This window comes from Equus przewalskii, chromosome 1 (assembly GCF_037783145.1).
Source record: "Equus przewalskii isolate Varuska chromosome 1, EquPr2, whole genome shotgun sequence".
In the NCBI taxonomy this organism is placed as follows: Eukaryota; Metazoa; Chordata; class Mammalia; order Perissodactyla; family Equidae; genus Equus; species Equus przewalskii.
In genome coordinates, this window is record NC_091831.1 from 181,811,729 (window position 1) to 181,833,360 (window position 21,632).

The 21,632-nt window shown below is 36.6% G+C and overlaps 1 pseudogene; it reads right to left on the reverse strand.

The window, feature by feature from the left end:
* Nucleotides 1–15,093: 15,093 nt before the first annotated feature.
* Nucleotides 15,094–18,980, reverse strand: LOC103543738 (Y-box-binding protein 1 pseudogene; annotated as a pseudogene).
* Nucleotides 18,981–21,632: the final 2,652 nt, after the last annotated feature.

Below are 21,632 nucleotides of genomic sequence, written 5' to 3' on the forward strand. Positions count from 1 at the left end.
TCCTCACCTTCGTTACTATTGTCTAAACATTTTGAAACCCAATCATATAGAGAAAACTAAATGGCAGAGGTGACACAAAATAAATTCCACATAGCTGACTCTTGCCTTAAGATAAGTAACTCAGGGGTGACTACATGTTTGTATTTTTGTGGCTCCCCATAAGTGGAACTTGGCCCTCAGATTCCAAGAAAGTAGAAAGACAAAGAAAAGACACAGAGGGACTTAGGAAGGAGTCAAGAGGAGCAGAAAGGACCTGGGAAGTAGGTAAATAAGTCGTGTTAAACAGACACTAGTCTTTGGAATTAGAAACTCGTCAGAGACCAGTGCAGATGGGCCTCTGAGGGGGGAGAAATTAACGGATTAAGAGAAAAGAAAACTGGCCCTGGGAGCAAACAGCTCCTGAGAGAGAAGGCCAAGCTCCAGAACAGACACAACTAAAGGAGCTGGCAGGAATTTGGAGCTGGACCCAGACCTGTGATTTTTTTCAGCTTCCAGCATCTACTGGCTGTTAGAGAATTATGGGAAATGGAGAAGCTGAAGCTCAGTGAAGCCATTCATAGATTGACATTAAAATTTCCCAAGTTACAAGTTGAAGGAGATGATAATTTTAATCTGTCTAATGTACTCCGACACTGCCACTCAAAGCTAAAAAGAAAAGAATCCACTGTTTTGAAGTTGATAAGAAAAATCTGTGGATATGGACTAGTTTATCATCTATATGAATTTTATTGGTCAAATATTATGTTACAGATATTTCTAGGTTTCTTCATTAAAACATAATCTTAACACATATTTAACTAATAAGATTATTTATAAAAACTGGATTTAAGCCAATAAATTACCATTTGCCTCAACAAAGTACAATTATTTATATACTATATCTGCAACTGGCTAAAGAACAATGAAATATGCATTAAAATTTGTCAAACACAAAAATTGAAAGAAATTATATATTATTATATGTAATTTCAAAAAGTATATTTTCGATATATATATACCAAAAAAGTGTTCTTTTAAATAATAGTGCTTGAAAAGAAGTCATTCCAAGGATAAGAGTTGTAGAGACAAGCGAAAGAAACTCAACAGGTAAAAGAAAACAGAAGCTTTTTTTAAAAATCAAAGACTCTGTGAAGAGAGATAATAGAAAGTAGTAGAGCTATCTTCCTAATCTGGTTGTTTGAAGTCAAAAAAGACTTTGGAAAGGCAGACAGACTTCCATGATCACGCGAGCTTGGCCAGCGTTGAGTTAAACCAAATTAACGTCTTTACTCTAGGACTTTCCAGGGGCTTTAATAAACAAATTAGCAGCGTACATGATCAAGAATAGACTACACAGTATGAAAAGTCCCCATTCTAACTTAGCTAATAATGTCACTTAGTAATTCATTCATTAAACAGAATGCCAATTAATATCTTTGTTACCAGATAATTTTTCCTGGAATCACAATTCCAAAAGGACTGCTGTGAAAGTATGACTTACCACAGATAACAAAGATTGATAAATCTCTGACATCAAGCTACGTGGCTATGCAAAATGGTCCATTTCTTTCTTGAATAAAAATGAGATCTCGGGGGCCGCCTTGTGACCTAGTGGTTACGTTGGCATAATCTGCTTTGGCAGCCCAGGGTTTGCAGGTTTGGATCCTGGGGGCGGACCTACACACTACTCATCAAGCCATGCTTTTGCTGCACCCCACATAAAAGAACTAGAATGACCTGCAACTAGGATATACAACTATGTGCTGGGGCTTTGGGGAGAAAAAAAAAAAGAAAAAGATTGGCAACAGACCTCAGCTCAGGGCCAATCTTCCTCACCAAAAAAAGCATACTTAAAAAAAAAACATTAAATACTATCTGGCAAGTTTAAAAAAAAAGTGAGAACTCAACCTCAGCAACATTACCACTCAAATATAAATATAATGTGAATAAACATGGTGAATTAATTATTCCCTGTCCTAGCACACAGCTAGGCATGGTATAAGATGTTTGACTAACATTTGTTTGGGAACTCACTATGAATATCGTGGATGGAAATAAATTATGTAGAGGGAAAATGATACTATATCTAACAAAAAATTCTCATGAATATCTCTCATTAGTTATATTTGATCAGTATGATTATGGCATATATTGTATAGAACAGGGGTTGACAAACTTTTTCTATAAAATGTCACTGTTAACTATTTTAGAGTTTGCAGGTCGTACGATGTTTGTTGCAACTACTCAACTCTACATGCTCTTGTAACAAAAACAATCATAGAGAATACATAAACAAAAAGAACGATACTGTGTTTCAATGAAAATTTATTTAAAAAATAGGGGGCAAGCTGTATTTGACCCTCAGGCTATCGTTTGCTGACAGCTATTATAAAAGATAGAATTTGAATTTAAATTTTGCAATATCTGCCTCAGTAAACCTTCAATTTTTGCATGACTTGTGGTTATCTAATTAAAATGTCACCAGTCACATGAAAACATTGTAAAAGTGTTTTTTCATACATGGGAAATATAAATAATTGGTTGTATCACAGAACCAATAGAGAAAATCAACAAAGTCAAAAGTTAGTCATTTTAAAAGACAATAAGATTGAGAAACTCCAAAAAAGAGAGAAGGAGAAAAAGAGAGAAAAGAAGTGACATATCAAGAATTACATTGGATGTATCACCATAGATTCTATAGACATTGAAAGATCGCAGGAGAATACCAAGTTCTTCACAGTAATAACTAAGTGAAATAGAAAAATCTCTTAGAAAAATACAGATTAACAAAAACTAACACAAAAAGAAATGGAAAAGTTAAATAATTTCAATAGTTTTATATCTAACAAAAGATTGAATTATTAAATTAAAAAAACACACAGAAAATTCCAGATACTGATGCTTTCAGTGGTGGAACGTTTATGGAAGAAATAATGCCAACTTTAAATAAACAATCTTAGAAAATGAAGGACAAAACACTTCTCAATGATTTTATTAAATAAATTTGATTTTTTTTCTTTAACAGTGTCCCTCAGTAACGACAATTTTGAACCCTCATTTTTTTGCTACATGCCAGGCCCCTTCGTCGTACAATTTTTGCCAGATTCCATGAGATTTCAGCTACTCTTGGTTACTACAGTGGTGTAATCTTGGTATTTAGAACTCAGTCTTTTTCATTAAGTATTTCCAATCTTGAACTTGATTCAGAGATTATCTCATGCTCTACTGCAGCACGGGTTACTCCTGCCTGTAGTAAGTGGGTGGTATGAAGTGGCTCTGAGATGCCTCTCACTGCTATCTGAGAGCTGGGTTCTCCAATGTTGGGGTTCTGAAGGGGGACAGGAGTGGCAGAGGTCTCCCTTCATGACCAGCCACACGGCAGTGGTGGGGAAGTACTCCAGGACTCACGTGGTTCGGTCTGCTTGGCTGGTAGCCTGTTCTGAAGTAATTCTTTCTACCTAGGTGGTGAGTGGGCTTTTCCTGGAAAGGGTTCAGGTTCAGCTCCACCACCGAGAACTGTTCAGCTCTGCCAGGGGCAGCTGTCCCAACCTTGTCCCTGGATTGGGTGTCTCAGTGACTTTGAAGTGTCTCTGACTCCTATTCCTTCCCTGACCTTTGCGTTCCTTGACATAGACCATGAAAACCACTAGATTTCTCTTCCACAACCTCTAAGGTACATAAAGAAACTTCTTAGGGTCAATTTCTGTCACAGATTATGTTCCCCAGAAAGCAGACACTGAGAAGGATATTTGCATGCAGGAAATCTCTTGGAGAATATCTCAGGATCATCAACCAAGATCAAGAGCTGCTAGGTGCTGTAACCGTGATTCTTAGAATTATCTGACAATAAAATTTGCGCTGTTTCATTTCTGCTATGCCACCTTGTTTCCTCAAGTCTCACTCCTTTTTGCATCGAGCTGAGCACTTCCATGTTGTTGTTATGAAGTGTGCAACATGTGGCCTGCAAGGTCTCCTCTGCAGGGGAAGAGGCACTAACCAATAGTATTTACAAATCAGAATTTGTAGAATACTAAGTCTGGCTAAGACATTACAAGTCAAGAAAATCATAGATTGATTTCCCTGAGAAACAGAGACTCAAAAAATCCTAGCAAAATATTGGGAAGCAGAACTGAGCAAAATAGATAAAGAAAAATAAATGATGAGCATTGGAATGTAACTCAAGAAATCAAGACTATTTTAACATCAAAAAAAGTCAATCCATGTAATTTTCCACATTAACAAAATAAAGAAGAAGAGCCATTTGATCGTCTCAAAGATTGAACAAAAATCATCTGGTAAAATTCAATCTTTATTCATAATAAAGATTTTCAGCACAGTAGGAGTTGAAAGGAATTTCCACAGTCTAAAAATGTACATCTTTAAAAACAAACAAACAGCTAACACTGTATTTAATGGTGAAATAGTGAATATTTTCTCTTTATGAGAACAAGGCAGGGATGCCAATGTTATCACTTCTATTAAATATTGTTTTGAGGGGTATCAGCTAGTGCTAAGGATAAAAAGCATAGGGATTAGAATGAAAGAACTAAAACTTCTCTATCACAGAAGACATTATTTTTTGCCTAGAAAAGCTTTAATAAACTTATAAAACCATGGCTAGAGTTAGAATGAGGACATTAAGAATGTAGGATACAGTCAATATACAGAAATGAATTGCACTTCTATATAGTAGTAACAAATAACTAAAATGTGCAATAAAAATTTTATTTACATCATCAACAGGCATTAAATAAATAGGAATAACAAAACTCGTATGAAACCTCTACAGTGAAAGCTATAAAATGTTATTGAGGGAAATTAAAGACTCAAATAAAGAAGAGTTAGTCATGTTCATAGACTGGAAATTTTCATATTGTTAAGATGTTAATTCTACACTGTTGATCAATAAATTCAAGAAAATCTCTATCAGAATTCCTACAGGCTTTTTTTAAAAAATAGAATTTGAGAAGTTGATTCTAAAATTTGTATGGAAATTCATGTGGAAATTTTTAAGTTAGATTAGTAAAAGCCTTAAAAAAGCCTTAGTAAAAAGCCTTAAAAAACAAAGTTGGAAGACGTACAACTTTATTTCAAGATTTAACACAAAGCAATGTTAATCAATATTGCATGCAATTGGTGTAAACATAAACAAATTTATCACTGGAACAAATGGCTAAGCACAGAATAAGTTCTCAATTATTGTTTGTTGATGGAATCAGAAAGGAGCATTTCCTTTCGATTCCTTTTTCCTTCCAATCTCTCTCTGGTGAAGTTTTTGGCAAAACCTAGTAGAGGTCCACCTAGTAAACGAGGAATGTATTTTACCAAGTTGCAGCCCATCCAAAAACAGCTGCAGAGGTGTGTACCTCTGTCTTACATCCAAATGGAGAAATATTTCAATATTTTACTATTAACTATGAGTTTATCATAGTTCTGGGGATTTAGTTTATCAAGTCAAGCAACTCATTTTTTATTCCTATTTCACTAAGAGTTTTAATAATAAATAAATACTAAATTTTATCAAATGTTTTTTCTGTATCTAGAGAGATGATGTGATTTTCCTCCTTTATTCTGCACAGATGTTGACTTTTTTTTTCTTTTTTTGAGAAAGATTAGCCCTGAGCTGACATCTGCTGCCAATCCTCCTCTTCTTGCTGAGGAAGACTGGCCCTGAGCTAACATCCGTGCCCATCTTCCTCTATTTTATATGTGGGACGCCTGCCATTGCATGGCTTTACAAGCAGTGTGTAGGTCTGCATCCGGGATCCGAACCGGCGATTCTTGAGCCACGAAAGCAGAACCTGTGCCACCAGGCCGGCCCCTTGAGTTACTTTTATTATTCTTCCAATGTTAAACAAAACTTGAATTTCTAGGGGAGAAAAACAAACTTGGGCATGGTACTTATTATTTTTATACATTGCTGGATTTGGCTTACTAATATGACATTTACATATTATGATATTTACATCTACACTCATTGCACCTCAAAGATTGAGACCAACCTGTAATTGTCCTTTCTCATGCTGGCCTTGTTGGGTTTTGGTGTCAGATTTATATTTACCTGAGAGTTTTCCCCCAACTTTCTATTCTGCGGGAAAGTTTCTGTAACTTCAGAATTATTTCTTATTGAACATCCTATTAAACTCATCCTAAAAATCTAACTTATACTAGAGTTTTCTGTTGGGGAAAATTTTGACTATTTAATTTTGTTAATAGTTATATTGATATTTTCTACTTCTTCTTGTCATTTTTATGAGTAACATTTCTTCTAAATTTAAAAGATACGGTATATATATTTTCATAATATAAAGGAATGATATTCAAAATGTTTTGAATATAAAAATAATATAAATATATTTATAAATAAGTAACACTGAAATATTCAGTACTGGTAACACAAATTAGTAATTTAGCAATGTAATCTAGTAATATAAATTAACTGTATATGTGTGTATGGAACTGCTTACTCAGTCATGTAAATTGTAGTGTACATTATTCATCAAACCATTATAATATGTTCCAATTTGTTTGGTGATTTCAAGAAATTTTAGTGCAATCTCTTGTTTAATGTGGCCGTTACTAACTAAATTATGCCCCTTCATGAGCCCCATTAAATAGATACTCATCAGATCCTTGGTAGCCGACTTAGTAGGAATTTTTCCTAACATCCTTAGTGAAGTAACAGGAGTTCCATTCAATAACAACAAAATCTCTTATAGCAGAGCCATGATACAGATATTCAATGTCTCTATAATTGACTTAGTTACTGTATTAGTTTCCTAAGCAACAGAAATTAGTTTCTCAGTTCTGGAGTCTAAAAGTCCAAAATTATGGGCTTGCCAGGGCCAGGCTCCCTCCGAAGCCTGCAGGAGGATCCTTCGTCACCTCTTCCTGGCTTCCCGTGGTTTGCTGGCAACCGTTGGCATTTCTAGGCTTGGAGCTGCATTAGTTCTCTTCTCTTTCTTTGTTGTCGCATGGTATTTTCCTTGCATCTCTGTATCTTCACATGGTCATCTTATGAGGACATCATGTTAGTATTCACTCTACTCCAGTATGACCTCATCTTAACTAATTACATCTGCAACAACTCTGTTAGAATGTCAGCATATCTTTTTGAGGTGACACAAGTCAACCCCTAACTGTCACCAAATCAGTCTTTTTGGAAAGAGTTATGAAATTCATTTAAACCTAATTCTTCAGCTAGTTGAGATGCACCATGCTATGGTTTAGATATATTCCCACTGGCCTCTGGCTTCTACTTTCCATTCTGACAGCCAAACGCTCACTTCTTTGAAGACATTTTTGTCCTTTTTGCCTTCTGGATACTTTTGGAGATTTTCTTTGTATCTCACCTTTTCACAGTTTCACTATATGCTTCTAGGGGTAGAATTTTTTTGTGCTTGCCTGAGGTTCATCAGGTTTCATGAATATGTGATTAGGTGTCTTGTCACAGATTCGGCTTTGTTCTTTCCTCTTTTCTGGAATTCCTCTTGGGCATATGTCAGAACTTCAAACTCCTTCCTCCATATTCCTTACTTCTTAAACTAGTTACCTTTCTTTGTCCCTCTGGGCTGCACTATGAAGAATGTAGTTTGATCAATTCTCCAGTTTCTTAATTCTCTCTTCAGCATTTCTGATCTTTACACCATTAAACAGAGGTTTTAATCTTTAATTTGAGTTCATAATTTCATACTTTTGACTATATTTTCATTTCTAGAATTTGTATCAGATTCTCTTTAAAATCTGATTATTTTCAGTGTTTCCAATTTCCTGTAAATGTTCAAAAACATGCAATTTATTTCTTTAAATATAATGAACATGGTTATGTTATCATGATCGGATCTTCTAAACACCTGAAAATTTTGCTGGTCTATTTGTCATATCCATGTCTGGCTGGCTGACCCATAATGCTTTGTTAACAAGATTTTTTTATTTTGAACTTTTTGCTTCCCTTGTAACAACATTTGTGGAAATCCATTTAGGTATACAATAGAAGAAGCATTTAGCGTAGGCTTGCATTCCCTCAGTGCAGAGCAACAGGATCGCCCGCCTGGAGAACTTTAAATTTGTGACGAGGTTTTGGTATGCCAAGATAATTGAAACTTGGGTGGAAAATCCCTGAGAGGGGTGACGAGGAGCTGCAGTTTCATAGCATCATGATTCTCTTAGCACCTGGGAACTTTCCTTGCCCTCACTGGGGGTGTTTGCCGCTGGAGCACCTCAACCTGAGCAGGCAGCCTTTTGTGCTCCCTATGTAAGCACTTTGGTTTGTCTCTTTTAATCTGGGCACCCAAGCTAGTGATTTCTAGGTTCTGAAAATGCTCTCAGGTTAAAGGAACTCAATACTCTCCTTACTTCCTAGCCTTCTGGTTTACCTTAGATATTGGCACAATTATTTCTTGCTTTCTTATCTATTTTTGGATGCTTTCAGAAGTTTTTAAAATCTCTGTCATTCAACATTTTTGGTTGTTTTCAGAAAAAGGATTAATCCAAATACCGCTTCACTCTTATCACCATATATACAATTCTTCTTTATTTCATTTTATTTTTTCTTGGATAACTAACAAGTTATCCAAACAAAGAAGTAAATGCATATGTACCAAGCCATAAACACTCATCTACGGGAGCCATATTTAATCATTGAGCTTTAAATTGTCATTCAAGACGTAGAAGGTGTGGCTAGACCATATGTTTTAGTTATAACATTTTGCAATAAATAAGTTACATTAAACATGCTGAAAAGATTTTTTAATATATATTCAGTTGGCACCAGAGTTAAAATAAAAAGTACCCCTAACCTTTTATTTAGATATCTCTTCCTTGAAATATTTTTAGCATCATAGACATTAAGTGCTCACTATTTAAATAGAGTCATAAAAAGTTTCTGTGAATTCACTCATCTAACCATTCACCTACTCCAAACTTGCATTTTTCTGACATCCCTTAGGCATTTTTTGGGTGTATTTTTTCAGGAAGTTTTTCCTCACCAACCCCACTCTGCCTCCCCTACTGTTTGGTGCTCCTATTTTCTTTCATAAAAACACAATCAACAGCCAATAATAACTAATTATTATGACTTTACTTTTATTATGTCCCACAACTTTAATAAGCATTGTATAGGCATTATTTTATTCAAAACTCACGGGAGTGCTGATTGATTGGATGGCGTAGTGCTACATACCAACCAACAATTATTTGAGATCTCTGTAGATAAAGGTATTATGCTGTGGGCTCTACAGTCGAATGAGCAATTTATTACTTTTTCAGGTTTATGTACATTTAGGGACATTCAACTAATGCTAGAATGAGATAAAAAATTCAAGGGAAACCACAAAACATGTAGTAAACATTATTAGATTAATCCTTAACTTGGTGGGTTTTAAAACATTTTGCATCACTTTTCCTTTCTGTTAGATTAAATGCCCAGAAATGCCCCTTTTAATAAATGTAAAATTAATGAAAATTAGGGAGGATATTTAATTAAATTAATTTTTTTTTAAAGCTTGGCCCTGAGCCAACATCTGTTGCCAATTTTCCTCTTTTTTTAATTTTTCCTTCTCTTCAAAGCCCCCCACTACGTAGTTCTAGGTCCTTTTGGTTGTGCTATGTGGGACACCGCCTCAGCATGGCTTGATGAGCAGTGCCATGTCCATGCCCAGGATTCGAACCAGTGAAACTCTGGGCCACTAAAGTGGAGCGAACAAACTTAACCACTCGGCCACGGGGCTGGCACCTAATTAGTTTTAAATCAATATTTTCAACAAAATTGAACTATGCAAAAATATAAAATATCAATGTAATTGATATAACCATTTATAGCAAGATAATATATAGGGTAAATTCTCATGTTACCTATGTTATAATATGGTTCTATTCCCCAAATAATTTAAGTTGATTTTATTGAGATAAGAAACATTTACTGATGAAACGAGTGGCCCATTACACATAATGGCATAACATTTCAGACTCTTTAAAACTTGTTATTGCTCTAAATCTTCACAATGACATTTGAGCGTCATTGTCATTTCATTAACATTGCACATCATTCTACACTTCAATTAGATAACTGCAGATCTTAATGAGATTTTAGTAGTAACAATATGCACTATCATAAAATTTGTGAGCTCTCATGGAAATTAAGCTCCATTGCTTCTGTGGAGTTGTAAGTTTCCTGAGACAGCTCAAGCAGATGCTTGAGTCAGCCCATGGCTAACTAAAAGCGAAATTTATCTGATGCTCTTTCATGTGCTCTTTCTGGGCTCTCTTCTCCTTTCCGCACAATCAATTATCACATCAGTACTTGAGCCACAGGGCACTTGATGGCCAGGGATCTCCTTTCAGGCTTAGAAGGAGTGGTAGTCTCCAAATAATTTAGTCTACTCTCCTTGCTCTGTGTAAAAAGACACTGAAGCCCAGAGAAGCACTGATATCAGTAAGACACAACTAAGGTGTTGCCAAAATAGGCAGAGAAATGGGACTTTCTGATTTATGCTGCCTGTATATTTATGTTTTGCTGTTTCAAATCAAAAGTAAGCAAGCGATAGCAATATTCTGGAAATTCACTGGCAAGAGCTCAAATGAATGAAAGTTTAAGATGATAAATTCAATGTCATTTTATAAGGGAGGGAAGCAAAGGTTTGTGAGACCAATATCAGCGGTGATTGTATGCCAGAAGGAGAGAAATGGGATGACGTGCATCGGAAGTGATGTGTGTGTGTTGGGGGGAGTCACATGCTTTGTCAAGCTTACCAAAACCTCCATATTACTCTATCAATATTAAATAATCCTTAAATTCCCCATATTACTTGACCCACCAGTAAAAATTGATCCCTCCCGCCATTAGTTTCTAGGACTTCGTACATTACTGATTTTCCTCCTACCTAAATGGTTACTTCTCCTTTGGGCCCTGCTCAGCCCCCTCGTCTCTGGATGTTGGCATGCCCAGGGCACAATCCTTGGACTTCCCTTCTCTGTTCACATTCACTCTCTTGGTGATCATATTTAGTATGGAACTCCGGGTTTCTCCTGCCACCCCAAACCTGTTTCATCCATTCATCTCAGTCAAATGAAATATTGTTTGTCTAGCTGTTTCAACCAAAATCTTTGGCATGATACTCAACTTTTCTCTTTATCTTAAAATTGCATCCAATCTCTTAGCAGGAATATATCCAGATGCTGAGCACCCCATTACTGTCTCTGCAGCTACCACCCTGGTCCAGCCACCAATATCTCTTCCCTGCATTCATGGCTTGTCTCCCTGCTTCCATGGTTACTTTCCTATAGGCTAATCTAAGTAACACATCTAAATTGTTACATCATTCCTTTGGTTAAAGCCCTCCATTCATTTATTTATTTCTTCAACAAATATTCATTCTCCATTGATTCGCTGGTTTATTCATCAAATGTTTTCATGTGGCAGGCACTCTTTCAGATGCTTGGTATCTACCACTGAATAAAGCAAAGTAATGCCTGCCCTATAAGCTTACATTCAAGCAGGGAAGAAACACAATAAACAACAAATGCGACTTAAAATGTAAACCATATTCTTTATTAGAAATTCTGTGAAGAAAAAAGTAGCTCAGGGTAAGAGGGACAGAATGCCAGGTTGTTAATAGTAGGGAGAGTGAAACAGCCTTAGTCAATAACTGAAGAATAGAGGAAAATGCTAATAACAAAATTATAATGTCAGTGATCTTTCATATTTATATCCATGAATGAACAGAAAGATTATAATTAGTTTGTAAATGCAAGTGAAAAAAAGAAATTTGAAAAATTTGAAAAAGAATAATTTTGTAATTCTAAAACTAAAGCTAAGAAAGCTGTGCAATGGAAATAATATTAATAGGATAATACCTGAATTAAATAATTATTTTTGTTTGTCTCCTGCTGTGCTTTCTCGCAGTAGTCAATTTCACCTTGTGGATGCAAGATCTTCACTCAGCTTCTTTGGGATACTGTCTATTTTAACCTAGTGAATGGAATTATCAAAGCAACCTGACAAAGTAACTGCTTAAACAAATTCATTGCAGATACGGGTAAAAGTTTTATTTCAAACTTGTGTTAAGAGAACCAGCAACAAAGTACGTTCTAATGTGTCTTTTGGGAGAAGCTATATTATCAGAAGATAGGTTAGGCTAACAGCTCTAGACTAGGTACAAGAAAAAAATTTTTTTGATGATTTCTAGGATAACTATAAGGTTGGTTAAAGTCCTTGCAACTTTAAATGGTAATATTATTAGATTTCTCACAGACCGAAGATCAGCTGGATGGGTAAATATGACTTCTCAGAAGGGGATCTTACAGCCATTAATGTGCGTCAGATGCTGGGGCACATATGCGCCTGGGGGCTTACACAAATCTTGTGCATCTGCCCACCATGGCCAGAGGCCAGTGGAGGTCAGTGGCTTCTCCTTCTCTTCAGTCTTCCAGATCTTATGTGAATGCCTCTCATTGGTAGAATCTAACCCAAAATCCTGCTGACAAGAGATTCTGGGAAATGCGTTTCCAAGGTTTCTCCCATGCAATGTAGGGGAGAATGCTGCTGATTTGACAGTTCCCAGCATGGCACAAAGATACAGAATAACAGAGCATGGCTCCAAATACAGACACAGAAAAAGTTAAGTTACAAAGGTTTATATATTTGAGAGATATTACAGCTAAAATATGGAATTTATTTCTCCTACCAAAAAAAAGAAATTCCTCAATTCACAAATATTTATTAAACAAGTACCAGGAATTAATCTTGGGAAAGCTGCACAAAGAATGGGCAATGAATGAATTTTAAATCGTATGAAAGAACAAGATTGGGCAAAAACAAGATGATTTTTTTCTATTTATTAAGGGGGAATAATAAAAACAACATATTCAGGGTCCGGCCCTGTGGCCTAGTGGTTAAGTTTGGCTCACTCCACTTCAGCAGCCTGGGTTTGGTTCCCAGACATGGAGCTACACCACTTGCTGGCAGCCATGCTGCGGTGGCAACCCACATACAAAATAGCGGAAGGCTCGCAGAGATGTTAGCTCAGGGCTAATGCTCCTCAGCAAAAATCCCCCAAAAACAACCAAAAAAACCCAACATATTCAGATAATAATGAAAATAATGGTATTCTGCTGTACATTTTAAATTGATAATGGTGCTTTACTATTGTCCATTATCTGCTTGCTGTAATATCATTTTAGAATCATTTTTCCATGCCTCTTAATTCTAAAATAATTTTATCATTGTTTAGTAAAATTGAAGTCATGTCTACTTAACACATTTTCTGTTACTATAGTCTTTAAAACTGTCCTCTTAAAGCAGCATTATATCTCATTGAATCAAATTATAAAAATTATTTTTTTCTGCTATTGTTCAACAGTTAGGCTCTTTTGACACTTACAGAATGATAAATTTTAGGCATGTAACTTTTTTTGTTGTTGGGATTAATGTGTTAGGAGAAGTTCCTAGGAAAGGAAAACACAAATATTTTAATGGCTCTTCATGCACATGGCATTATTTTAATTTACATTCTCTCTAATACTAGAACGTTATCCTACTCATTTACATTATGAAATTTAATTTTATCTTGATCTTGTAATTAATATAATAAATGATATTCTGCTTTTTATTATATAAACTATATATATATGTATCATATTCTGTCTCCACACCTCCACATGTATATTTTATGGTTCCTTCTGGATCTCAAGACATTCTTGCAGTTAGGAGCTCTGCCTTGTTCATTTTCTACCACACACAGTGACTTAACCATAAATGCTCAGTAAAAATATATTAAATGCATTTAAATCATATGACTATGAAATATGGAAAGCTAAAAGAAAATTCAGATTATTATGATGGAAAAATACTTCCAGGAACTCTTTCCTGGTCATCATGTGTCTTCACACTATCCTTTTTATGTATTCTTCTAGGTTCTTAATGGTTTATTTTCTCATATATTTGTTTCCTTATTGTATTAGGATTCAGAAAAATACTATAAACCTTACCTTGTAGTACTCAAATGTGGGAAGATGAGTAAGCATCTTGAAAATTTTTAAAAAATGATATTGCATTCGATAGATTGAATTTGGATGCAATGAATGAAAGCACAGAAAGCTTGGATATAGCCCCCCCACTCAGACTAAACTCCTTCTAGGAAAACTCTTCTGATGTGCCCTGCTCCTAACCTTTAAGAGTCTTGTTCAAGTTTATAACAAAAAAGAAAGAAAGAAAGAAAGAATTTGCTTTGAGATATCCCCGAGTATTAATGGCTCTGCCATTCAGATATGAAGGCTGAGATGCAAAGTGGCCTACTTTGACCTTGAGAATTAATCTACATGCCTCTCCTCTCTTCTGTACTGGAATGCACCACATTTCAAACCTACTTCTCTGATAACCTTATCAACATTAAACTTTCACCACAGAAAACAAAGAGACTTTTTCTTAACTATAAAGATTGCAATCTTTTTCCTTCTGAGTTATTGCCCATCCACCAGCTGAGACTTCTTTCTGTTACTTTTCAGAGATGACTCAAAATTTGCATACTCATAGCTTTAACAACCTGATAATCCTAACACACCTATTTTAATAGCCAGGTTGTCCTTCTCTCCATGTGGAAGCAAAGCCTGTATTTATTTCGTTCTGTTTCATTTCTTCTTATGGATAAAGAGAAGTTTAAACTTCAAGGTCATTCCTTTCTGTGGCCACGTGGTCTTGAACGGTGTCAGTCTCTTGGAGCCACAGAGCAGCCCTCGGAGGCTCTGCTATTTCTCTTAAGGAAATCTCAGGATACGGCTATTTCCGGAGTAATTATTGAAATTCAAGCAAGGAACTGTAGAGCCATTTTTTTTTTTAAATTATTTAAGACCTTTATTAACAGGTGCTTGCAGCTTGTTGACTTTTTTGAAAAAATCAAGTTGTAAACTTTTATTACAAATTAAAAATGAGGTTCTTAAAAATCTCAACTTGACCAGATATGAAACAATTTAAAAACCTTTAAAGGTGTATTGAGAGAAACCAGGCATTTTTTTTTTTTTTAAATCACGTTTGTCATTACCAAAAGGAGACATCTTTAGGTAAAAATACTAAAAACCCCATGCTGCATAGATAATGCAGATAGTTCTAGTTATCTGATCAACAGGCCAAAAGCAAGCACTTAAGGTCTTCAGCTCCAATCTTTTGTTCATTTCTTATTGCTGGAATTTCATATTCATTTCTTCTTGTTGGATGACTAAACCGGATGATGGTAGAGATGGTAAGCCGGCATTTACTCAGCCCCGCCCTGCTCAGCCTTGGGAGTGGACGAATTCTCAGCTGGTGGATCGGCTGCTTTTGTCTCTTTGCCATCTTGTGGTTTAGGGTTTTCTGGGCGTCTGCGTCTGTAATTGAAATTGCGGCGGTACCGACGTTGAGGTGGCTGCTGACCTTGGGTCTCATCTCCTTGATTTTCCTTATCTTCTTCATTGACATCCTCTCTAGCCTGTCTTTGGCGAGGAGGGCCCCTGCGGAATCGTGGTCTATAACCCCATACATATTCTGCCTCACTCGTCTACCTTGTTCTCCTGCACCCTGGTTGTCAGCACCCTCCATCATCTCCTTGCACAGGAGGGTTGGAATACTGTGGTCGACGCCCATAGGGTCTCCGCATGTAGTAAGGTGGGAACCGTCGCCTGCGGTAGGGCCGGTGCTGTTGGGCCTGGCCTTCGGGAGCGCTCTCGGATCCCTCATTCTTTTCCCCACTCTCACTATTCTGGTAATTCTGCTGGTAATTGCATGGAGGACCCCTGCAACGTGGATAGCCTCTCTAACGGTTAGGGTCTGCTGCATATTTACTGCCTTGCACTGGAAGTCCACCAGGCCCTGTAACATTTGCTGCCTCCGCACCCTTTTCTCCTTCAACAACATCAAACTCCACAGTCTCTCCGTCTCCTACGCTGTGAAGGTACTTCCTGGGTTTATTCTTCTTTATGGCAGTCTGGTGTACAAATACATCTTCCTTGGTGTCATTCCTGTTGATGAAACCATATCCGTTTCTTACATTGAACCATTTGACTATTCCCAAAACCTTCGTTGCGATGACCTTCTTGTCCCCGCGGGCAGGCGCCGCCGCTCCCTGTGCCACTGCCCGTGGTGTCGGGCTTGGTGTCTGCAGCGCTGAGGGCGGGGGCGGCGGGCGGCTGCTGGGTCTCCGCCTCGCTGCTCACGGTTGCGGTGATGGTGAGTGGGGCCTGCTGTGACAGCTGCGGCTCCCCCCGGGGTGTGATGGTAACTAGGCCTGCGGCGGCGGTGGGGGTGCTCAGTGCTCTCTGGGGTCCGCTCTCCGCTCCCCCTACCGATCGAACTCTGTTGAGCCATTTTTAAAATGCCTAGATTAACTCCAGAAACTAGAGCAAGGAAAACTGAGGACCCAGAGAGCCCAGCAGATAATTCCCAAAACTGAAGAAACAGAGGGGAGGAGCAGGAAAGTGTAAAACGGTGACACAAAAGGATCACGGAAAAAGTGATACAGGATGGAGGACAGGTCGTTCCAGGAACGAAGTCTGTGATTCTCCTCGGTTTTCTGTAGCCTCATTCTTTTGCACAGCTTGACTGTCAGCTCTAATCTGCATGATGTTCACTTTTTTCTTAATATATAAAAAGGGAAACAGTATTTTAAGTATTGGCCTTATATAACATTTTAAATAGAACAGATGTTTGTTCATCTAAATTCACCAGAGGATACTCTCTAATAGAGTAGTGGATACCTCCCCTCGCTTCTTCTCTGGAATATTCTACTGGAGTTTAATTTATTGACCACCAGGCCTCATCTGATTTTCCTTATCCAAAAGTTAACTGCTATGTTTTCAGACCTTATTATCTTGTCTACTATGAACTTCCCTTCAAGACACAGAGTTATACCCTATCAATTTTCCTGCGAAAGTGACATTTATCTAGGTAAAAAAAAGAATATTTTGGCAATCAATTTATGTAAATCTGAGCAATTATCATGAGAGAATGCGGGATGGAAAAAGAAAGGGAAATATATAAGATCTATAAAGATCCAAATACTTACTACTAATTTTCAAAGGTTATCATGTTAATTTTCATAGAGAGAAAATCAGAGACAGGAAGAAATGTCAAACACTTTGTAACAGTTTTTTTTAATCCAGTATATTAGGTGACTTCTCTATTTTGTTTAAATATTATGAAATCTTACAAACTCACCTTTGTAACATGGGTAAAATTACAAACATATTTAAAGGTAGACATTTATGGTCCAGGTATTCACATACTACTACCCAGGGAGTGGCACTACTACCCAGGGAGTGGCATAGATTAAAAGAGAAACTTTCAAAATATTTTCATATGTTTTAGAATATATTTCCACTTTTTGATGCTTACCTTGACAGAATAAATATTGGAATGGTTCCAACAACATTCTATAGTGAGACTATTATTTATTATAATTCCATAGTGTAATTGGAGCAAAAGGCTGTCCTATACTTACACAGTTTACATGTGTCATTACAAAAAAAAAAAAAAACCCTCAAAATAAACTTGAAATCAGTCTAAGAATTGGATCTTTATTGAGTGGATACTATTCTGTTTTGTGGATCATCGATTCAACAGATGCTTGAGAAATGATATTTACTAAAGTCTAAAAAGCAAATCAAATCAAGTCCTTTGTGTAAAGATAATCAAGAATTATCAAAGTCATTAAATCTCAGACCAATCTAATATTGAGAAAGTCTAGGTGGAATCATATTCTAATTATGAAATAATTTTAAACTTCTTTCAAAAGGCCAACATTCCTACTATTGTCAGAAGATTATCCAGGAGCTATGTGCTGGGAGACAATTCTCCAAGGGTCTCTCATACTTCTGCATGTCTTCCAAACAGAAGCATTAAGAGCGTTTGTTCTGGACTATGTTTTCCTAGACGTTTGTATAGCAAACAGCATTGGAAGATAGAGATAGTGCCTCCTCTGGGGCAGAATTCAGAATCCAGAGTCATGTGCTGTCCAAGATAATAAAGAAAATGTCTTCCTCTGAGGCAACGGTTGAGCAGATTTACGAGCAGCTCCCTTAAACACATTCCTAAGCTTAGATTTCCTGGGCTATAAGGCAAACCCACCAGTGTGCAGCATCCACCCAGGTCTGTCTGTGCATCAGCTTCACGAGATCGGGGGGCAAGAAGAACAAACATACACATGATGCCCAAATTGCTTGCTGTGCCATGAGTAATAAAGTCCTTTATTTCTGTCCCAGGAATCTTGTGACATCTGCCAAGATCCAGGAAACTATGGCAGGCCAACCTGTCGCATGCAAATGGCGTATAGTTTCAGACCCTTCACAATTACACACAATGGGCAAAATCCAGTTCTGTGATTATGGAGACAGACTTCTCACTTTAAGAGACTACATTTTTAAGGCTTTGCCCCATGATGCCTATCTACACATTTCCTACACGCACACACATACTTATATATATTCAATATAAGAATTCAATAGTTTACAATCTTCTCAGCTGGTAGGTAATCCATACCAGATAATCTGCCCTTACACAGCCCCTCCCCGATGCCCGCAGCTTCACCTGGTGCCTTGCACATAGCAGGTGCCCAATTTGTAAATAAACAAGTTCACCTCATGTATCTCCTCACTTGAAGTTCTCATAATGTTTCTGCAAACATGCTGTTTCTATAAACATTCATCTACGTGCATTTCACTGAGTCTAGGGGTCATTTTCACATACGGTAAACTTCTATTCATTTTGTAGAAAGTTTCTGATTAGCACAGAGATTTAGAGTACAGACTAATAGCACCACTTATTTAGAGCAATTTGAGTCTAGTCCTGCACAGCAGTATATACGTATATTGACAATAATTTTCATTCTCTTTTCAGTAGAAATGAAAACCACTTTTGAAAATCTTACCAAAGGCTGATGTGAACCTGTGAGTCTGGGCTTCTCTGTGCTAAAGCCTGACACTGACTTCCGGTTCACTGTGTTGTCACATCTACCGTAGAAGCATGTAAGTCTTAGCATTTTGCAATCCCATTGGGATATGATCAAGCAGTCTTTAAAACTATAGATGCTTTCCTTGATAGAGATAATTCTATGCCAGGCAATAGGACTTCTACAGAAAAGTTCAGTAATGGATTTACAGAACCACATAATTTCCTCATATTCACCTCCTTTTTCATGACAAAATAACTGTAAGAAGGAAAATTAACTTGTGTTTATATAACAAAGGATAGTTTAGAAAAATGTAGTAATTATTTAACTTTTCTTTTATTATTGAGATGTCATTGACACATCACATATTAGTTTCAAGTGTAGAACATAATGGTTTGATATATATATATATATATATATTGCAAAATGTACAGAAGTGACTATGGTTAAAATACTGTGTTGTATTTTGAAAGTCACTCAGAGAAAAATTTTTAATTCTTTTTTATGATGAAGATTAGTCCTGAGCTAACATCTGCCACCAATCCTCCTCTTTTTGCTGAGTAAGACTTGCCCTGAGCTAACATCCATGCCCATCTTCCTCTACTTTATATGTGGGACACCTGCCACAGCATGGCTTGACTAGCAGTGCATGGTTCTACATCTGGTATCCATACCAGTGAACCCTGGGCCACCAAAGTGTAATGCGTGCACTTAACTGCTGCACCACCAGGCCAGCCCCTCTTAATTCTTTCTTTCTTTTTTTTTTTGGTGAGGAAGATTGGCCCTGAGCTAACAGCTGTGCCAATCTACTACTATTTTTTGTATGTGGGACGCAGCCACAGCATGGCTTGATGATTGAAGTGTAGATATGTGCCCTGGATCTGAACCCGCAAACCCTGGGCCGCTGAAGCAGAGTGTGTGAACTTAACCACTACACCACTGGGCTGGCCCCAGAAACTTTTAATTCTTGATTGATATTACTCTTTTAAAAAAGTCTGGATACATTCAGGTTTATAGTAAAATGTCTATTTATGAAAGACTAAAACATGAATTAATGATGCAGAAAATATTGTTTTTGTAAGGTCTTTTATTTTAAAAACTAAATTGTCTACAGATACTTAAACAAGTTTTAAAAATTCAAATATTAGTAAGAGTAAATGTTAAAATCTTACTTTTAACTTCCCACTCTTAACAGCTTCTTATATAGCCTACATTCCAAAAAGAAATCCAGCATCTACGGAAGCCTCACCTGGAATGATTGCTGCAGCCGGGTAACTCTTCAGAGATCATGCAGCTTACCCGTGACCCTGAAACTGCTTACTCACAGCCTGAAAGGATTCTAAAATTTTATGCGGATGTTGCAAATAGCAATTTATAATACAAACTATTCCACATCTTGTCCCCTCCACTGAATCATATATCTTGAATGTACTTATTGACTGCATAATAATTCTTTGTATAAATGTATTATAACCTTTCTGACCAGCCTGATTGTGTTGCTAATTTCAGTTCTTTGCTGTCTATTGGTTTAAAAACTAATGCCTCAAGGATTTCTCTGTCTCTACTATCATGAATGTACATTTACATGTATGTTCTCCTCCGGCCCATAGGCACAGGCACACATGCAAACACTCAATTATCTTTCTATTATATGACATTACTCCATTTGTGGTAAAGCTTAGGATCGCCAATTTTGAGACAAAGGGCTTTAGAATATGTAACAAAACCAAAACTCTACATTACCTGTCTATGTAAGAATATTTGGCAACCATGAGCCCGTATATCTCACTTTGAGTAACTGATCAGTGTGGACTTCATTTTGTTCTGTGTTCTTTGTACTAAAGTTTACCCTCTTCTAAGTGTGCTTCCCTAAATCATTATCTGCTCTAATAGCATCATTCACGTTGCTAATAGAACAGCTAACTGCGCCTTTTCTTTCAATCAGGAAAGCAGAATTTTGGCATTGTGATTCTCTGAAAACGTTCTTAATTAAAGTGGACTATGGTGCCAAAAGTAAACAAAATGAGCTGTGTGGTCCAGTGAGTAATTTTATTCTATGTACAGTAAACTATGGTTGCTTTAAAAATAAAAAGGAAAAGATTTAAATAAGATGTCTCACAGTTAAATTCTTATACTTTGTTTTAAACACAACCACCATCATCTTCTGGTGTATATCTTTAAAAGCGGTAAAAGCCAGAACATATTTAATTCTATTTACGTAAATGATTATTTCTAATTTATTGAGCTAGTGTGAATATAATGAATATAAATGTGCTGTGAAATGAGTCATATGGAAACATTACTGAAAATTAAAATATGTTTCAAATTCACCACAAGTGCTCACCTCAGTGTTTCAAGAAGTAGAATCTTGTTTTGTTTTGAAAACAGACGTAGTTTTACGTGTTCTACCCAGCTGTGGAGCACTTACTCTATGCTTGACGGTCCACATTACTTCATTTAATAAGGCTGTTATCTTTAAAGTTATGTTTTAACATAACCTCTTTAGTTGAGAAAAAACGATAAATTGTCCAGTATCACATAGCTAAAACTGTCAAAGCTGATATTTTAATGTTTTTTTTAAAAATAGAAAGTCTATACTCTGAACAAAATATTCTAATGAAATAAGCTTCATATCTTGGTTTTTGTGTCATTGATTTTCTATTTTTTTTTGTCATTTGCCAAAAGGTGCTTTACAATGCAAATATATTATTAATATCTTAAAATCTTTCGTGAGTCAATAAT